A 6,340-nucleotide genomic window follows, 5' to 3' on the forward strand; every position below is an offset into this window, starting at 1 on the left:
GGAAGACGGAGCTCCGCCCGCCGCGCCCCCAAACGGCCCCCCGAGGGGATGCGGCTCTGCTTTTTTCGCCTCGCCGAAGCAGCGTTCGCCTTTGCCTGCCTCTCCAGGCTTCGTGTCAGAGGAAACAGATATATACATACCCTCCAACATTTATCCCATGGAAAAGAAGGACGTCCTATTCCATCATCACCATCATCATGATCCCATCCATTCCAAAGCGCCCGCCTTTCCCTGCCTCGCCAGGCAGAGGGAAATTTTTATACACATCCCCTAAGTCCTATTCCATCATCATCATCATCATCATTATTACTGTATTATTATCCCACCCATTCCAAAGCACTCGTCTTTCCCTGCCTCTCCAGTGTCAGAGGAAACAGATATATATATATATATATATATGCAGGTTTTGGTGTCCTCGGGTGTCTTCCCGTGTAAAAGTTGGGGTGTCTAGGCGACGTTTCGACGAGGTCTCACTCGTCATCTTCAGGCTGGTGCTTTCGGCTTCTTGTTACTGGAACAGAGCAGGATCTCAGTGTTTGAGTTCCTATAAATACTGTAGAGGGGGTGTGGTGTATAGCCTCCAATGTTCTGGGCAGAGAGGAAGTTCCCAGGCTAGTGTGCCTTTTCTTCTTTTGTTCCTTAATTACTTGAGAGATATCTTGAGTGATTTCTTGAGTGATATCCTGAGTACCACTTAGGTGGGTCATTAGGTGTGGATTAGTTGTTAAAGTCTTTGTGTCTTGACCTCTTGAACTTTGTGAAGAGTTTTCCTGAGAAGATGGCTGTACTGTACTTAGTTGTGCTCTGGCTTGGCTTCGTGTATAGGGGCGAGCTGTGGTTTTGTGGCTTGTGTCAGCCAGATCTGTGTAGGGATTGCAGGGGGGTGCAGCATCCGGAGGTGCCACCATGGATTGGCTACTGGATGGTGTCTGTAATTCATCTGTGGAGAGGGTCTGGGTTTGGGTCTGGTGTGGTTGATTGGTGTTGGCGTATGTGTGTGTATACATACACACATACATACATACATACATACATACATAACCTCCAACATTTATCCCATGGAAAAGAAGGACGTCCTATTCCATCATCATCATCATCATCAAACACTTTCCCAGTATGCAACAGTGGCTGCCAGAACTCTAATAGCGCAGAATTGGAAGACATCAAAAATCCCAACTATAAACGAGTGGCAATCCAAACTATTTGATTATTTAGAATTGGCAAAAATGACACAGAAAATAAGAAACCGAAAAGGCATAAAGTTTAATAAAGAATGGAATAAATTTATGGTATATATGGAAACAGAGGTAAAAAATCTAAAAATCACAGTAGGTACGATATAACGCTTGCGACGTAAAGAGTTCTCTGAGGAAAAGAAACTGCAGATAGAAAAATTTTATAACACATTCCGAAACCGAGATGAAGGGAAGTCAATTTCTTTTATTTTCTTTATTATTATCTCCTTTTTTTTAAAGTATCTCTTCTTTGCGTGTTTGTGTTTTGTATGTTTATTTTGTTTGTTTTAATGTATGATGTAATATAATGAATTAAAATCAATAAAAAAAAAATCATCATTGCTATTCCATCATCATCATCCCATCCATTCCATTTATCCCATGGAAAAGAAGGACGTCCTATTCCATCATCATCATCAACATCATCCCATCCATTCCAAAGCACCCGCCTTTCCCTGCCTCGCCAGGCAGAGGGAAATTTTTATACACTATTTCTGGGTTAGCAGAGTCTGTAACCTGAAGCATATGTAACCTGAAGCGTATGTAACCCGAGGTACCACTGTATTATTATATAATGTGAACCCCTATAAATCGAGCATGCTTCTAATAGAGAAGTTATGGTAAGCTGTTGCTTTATGAAACTGATGTTTTTGCAAGGTCCCCCCCCCCCACTGGGGTAGAAGTACAGTGGTACCTCGGTTTACATACACTTCAGGTTACATACGCTTCAGGTTACAGACTCCGCTAACCCAGAAATAGTGCTTCAGGTTAAGAACTTTGCTTCAGGATGAGAACAGAAATCGTGCTCCGGCAGCGCAGCGGCAGCAGGAAGCCCCATTAGCTAAAGTGGTGCTTCAGGTTAAGAAGAGTTTCAGGTTAAGTACGGACCTCCGGTACGAATTAAGTACTTAACCTGAGGTACCACTGTACAGCTAATATATGAATTACAAAGATACAGCTCTAAAGCTAGAATGTAAGTTGATACATGGTGCAAATGGCTACACATAACACAGGTTCCCAACATGCATACTAACAAAATGTATCAGAAGTCAGAACTTTAACAAAGCGGTGGGAATCCGAACTGAATTGGCAGAAATTGCTAACGCTTATTGCGCATGCGTACTAAACACGAAATGAGGTAATGATGTGATTGGTGAAAATTGAAATGCTTTGTTTGAAATGTTATAAATACCACTGCCCAACCCTTGGGCGTGGTTGCAGTTGCGAAAAGATTCGACTGTAACCTATTGCTTTGCAATAAACAATGGACTCCTAACTCCTCTTGTTTTATTGGTGTAAACTCAGAAGATAAGCCATTTTTGGCTTACAACACCCCTACCATTAACAGTTTTGTCTTTTCCTGTATGCAATGATATGCCCCTCCATGTCCAAAGAGATCACACACCTGTGACATGCATAGCAGTGCCATGACACTTGAAATAAAAAAAATAAGGTCATAGATAGATAGATAGATAGATAGATAGATAGATGATAGATAGATAATAAATGTTCATAAATGTACCAACCAAGCACGTACATAGATATGTGGATCACATGTCTGGACCGTCCTGAAACCATTTTGACTCCCAAACTGACCAAATGTTTTCTCTGCAAGGAGGGAGGGGGTGAGGGAACCTTCCCACTGTCTCAGGAATTGAGAATTGGGTAATACATCTCAAAGAAATGGCCAGACTACCAGGAAAGGCAATCAGATAAGGCATTATCAGATAACCTGGCAGACAGGAAAAACAGCAACATTCAAACTTCTGTTGTAGACCACCTTTTCTGTGATGTAGGTATGATGTTTGTGGGGGGGTGGTTTTGGGTTACATCCCTTCTGTGATGTATATATGATGCATGGAGGGGTGGTCTTGAGCTCCAGGGAAGGCAATTTAAAATGTCTATATAAGGGCAGGCACACCTTTGCTCTGGGTCCTCCTCCTCCTGTGTGTGAGGGGAGCAGCCTGTTGCAACAGTTCAATAAAGATCAGGCTTACCAGCTGCTTTGCTTCTCAGTATTCTCTGGTTGGCCTCTGTTATTTTCTCCTACCGATGGAGAACCTACAAGGGCTCTTCCGCAGTGGCGTAGCGTGGGTTGTCAGCACCCGGGGCAAGGCAAGTAATTTGCGCACCCTAACCCATGGATTTGCGCCCCCTAACCCGTGGATTTGTGCCCCCTAACCCTAACCCCCAGATGTTGCGCCCGGTGCGGCCGGCCCCCCCTGCACCCCCCACGCTACGCCACTGCTCTTCCGTCCCCCATAAGGGAATAAGGACTGAAATATACTCGGATTCGAGAGTGGATTTCATGCTCTTTATTCAGCTCGTAGTGGTGAGGAGGAATGGAAGTTCCCCCAGAATGTCTGCCTTATATACATTATTTACATAATGGGCCCTACTTGATTGGCTAATTCCGGGATTCTCCTGTAGGCCAATCAAGTTGCGGATTCACTTCCACCTGAAGCTAGATTGGGTGGCTCCTGTGGACCAATCAGACTGCTGCATTCTGGATCCTATTGTTCTAGGACCAATCAGACTGCTGCCTTTTGGATCCTATTCAACTCAGTACATAACAAGGACAAATTTTGTTTACAACACACTGAACTGCAGGGAGATGGCCGATGACAAAGAGGCTGTTCCTAAAATGAAGTGGTCTGTTCTCTGCAGAAAAAAAGCCATCAACCTGTGAGGAGAAGTGGGGGAAATCTGTCCCGAGGAAGAAGACAAGCAAGCCATTGCTGAGGAAATGGGTCATTTCCAAAGGTCTCTGTACCAGTGTGGAAGTTTGCAGGTACAAAGGGCTTTGGGCAAATAGTTATCGTAAGGTAAAGGTAAAGGGACCCCTGACCATTAAGTCCAGTCGTGACCGACTCTGGGGTTGCGGCGCGCATCTTGCTTTATTGGCCAAGGGAGCCAGCCTACAGCTTCTGGGTCATGTGGCCAGCATGACTAAGCCGCTTCTGGCGAACCAGAGCAGTGCACAGAAACGCCGTTTACCTTCCCACTGGAGTGGTACCTATTTATCTACTTGGACTTTGACGTGCTTTCGAACTGCTAGGTTGGCAGGAGCTGGGACCGAGCAACGGGAGCTCACCCCATCGCAGGGATTTGAACCGCTGACCTTCTGATCAGCAAGTCCTAGGCTCTGTAGTTTAACCCACAGTGCCACCCGTGTCCCTAAAATAGTTATCGCGGGCGACGGCAAATTGTCACTCTCAAATACCAGTGCCAGACTCCAGGAGGAGAGTGGCATTGCTTAGAAACTCACACCAGCAGCACAAGAGGGAGATATCAGCAGTCTTGGGGAAACCTCAAGGCTTCCAAAAGTAGAACAAATTTTTAGGGAAAGAATAAAGGAGAGAGGAACATGGTGGTTGGAAGCATTTTCCTGCAGGTCCCCTGTAAATTAAGCATAAGATGCTGGTCTTCTTCTAGGTGTGTTCACTGGCCACAAGATTCACCAAATATCTGTCTCGGCTGATTTGGGAAGCAACTGTTTCAGGGCCAGTTCGACTCATCTGGGGCAGAATTTGATCTACTAAAAACAAGCGCAGTTCCACCTGCTTCCCCATTCACTACAGTGGGTAACTTTTAAAACTTTTTTACAGGAGGTGTAAAATTTACCGGCTTAACAGCTCCTCCAGAATAGATTAGGTCTGCCAAACTGTGGGTGGATATATTCAGGGCTTTTTCTGCAGAGAACCTTTACATCTGATTCCTTAGATCAAGGAAAAAATGGCTTTAAATTTTTCATATTGTGCCAGAATTGGATGTTGTTTGCATACGTATTCCTTCATGCTTCCGAGAGGATGAAATCTGGGAAATGTCAGAATAGCTCACCGTTCTGAACTTCTTGGAGTGGGATAAAAATAGTGGTGATCGTGATGGTGATACTACTACTAGCTACAGTGACTGTTTCTTCCAGTGGTTTTCTCAAATGAGGGCACTCCCAAATTGTTATTTTTGGGTAGGATTTAAATCACATACCAGAAAACTCAGGTTGTGCAATTAAAGTTGGTTTGAAACTCTTTTGCAACAAAGAAAATTGAACCTTTTGTGGAGACAAGAAAATTCCCTGGAAATGTGGGATAATAATAATAATAATAATAATAATAATAATAATAGTTACTATTTATAACCTGCCCATCTGGCTGGGTTTCCCCAGCCACTCTTGGCAGCTTCCAACAAAACATTAAAATAAAATAATTCATCAGATATTAAAAGCTTCCCTAAACACTTGGTTAATGCAATGGTGTGTAACCTCCGGACAAATATATCAGAATGATGCTCAATAAATATATGATATCATCCAACTTCCCCACAAGCTTTGCACAAATAATAAAACAGGTTACTTAGAGGTGACTTGAGACTTGCCACCCCTCTGCCTATGCAGGGAAAGTCAACAGAAGCAGCCAAACTGCCAGGAAGAATGGTGAGGTTAAAAAACATTGGACAAAGAGAAGACTTTTTGGGTACCACAAATTTCTGCACCACTCTCCTGGCGTCTGTGGACCCTAGTTGCGACTGGATTTCATTTTGTAGCTGCTGATGAGTCAAAAAGCTGGTGAGTAGGCTAGGAGTAGTGGTGTCCAAATTCTGAGTGAGAAGAAATTTATTGCATCCTCGTTATTTAAAAAATGGGGTCCGCCCATTGTGAGGGCCTAGGTAGTGCTACAGGGTTTGGCTGAGCGATGTGAGCTGCTTTGTTTCTCTCCTAGCCTGAAAGTGGGGAGGTGGGAAAAGATGTGTGACAGAATAGTGGCTCTTACCAGACCTCTTGGCTTCAACTATGAACTGCCTTCCTATTCTAGAAGGGGAAGAAACAAAGATGGCAGGTCAAGCCAGGTGAGGTATGGCAGTCTTCTCAGGGATGCTCTTGACCTCAGTCTTGTGGATCCAGGCTGCAAGAAAACCATAGCCCAAGTCCCCTGCCCGAAATAGCACCTTGGCCCAGCCTGCTCAAACGATGTACCGTATTTTTCGCTCTATAGGACGCACTTTTTCCCCTCCAAAAATTAAGGGGAAATGTGTTTGCGTCCTATGGAGCAAATGCAGGTTCCTTGGCTTCAGCGATAGCAACGCGAAGCCTCCGAAGCTCAGAGGGA

The sequence above is a fragment of the Podarcis erhardii genome (genome assembly GCF_964252035.2).
Source record: "Podarcis erhardii genome assembly, chromosome: 1".
In the NCBI taxonomy this organism is placed as follows: domain Eukaryota; kingdom Metazoa; phylum Chordata; class Lepidosauria; order Squamata; family Lacertidae; genus Podarcis; species Podarcis erhardii.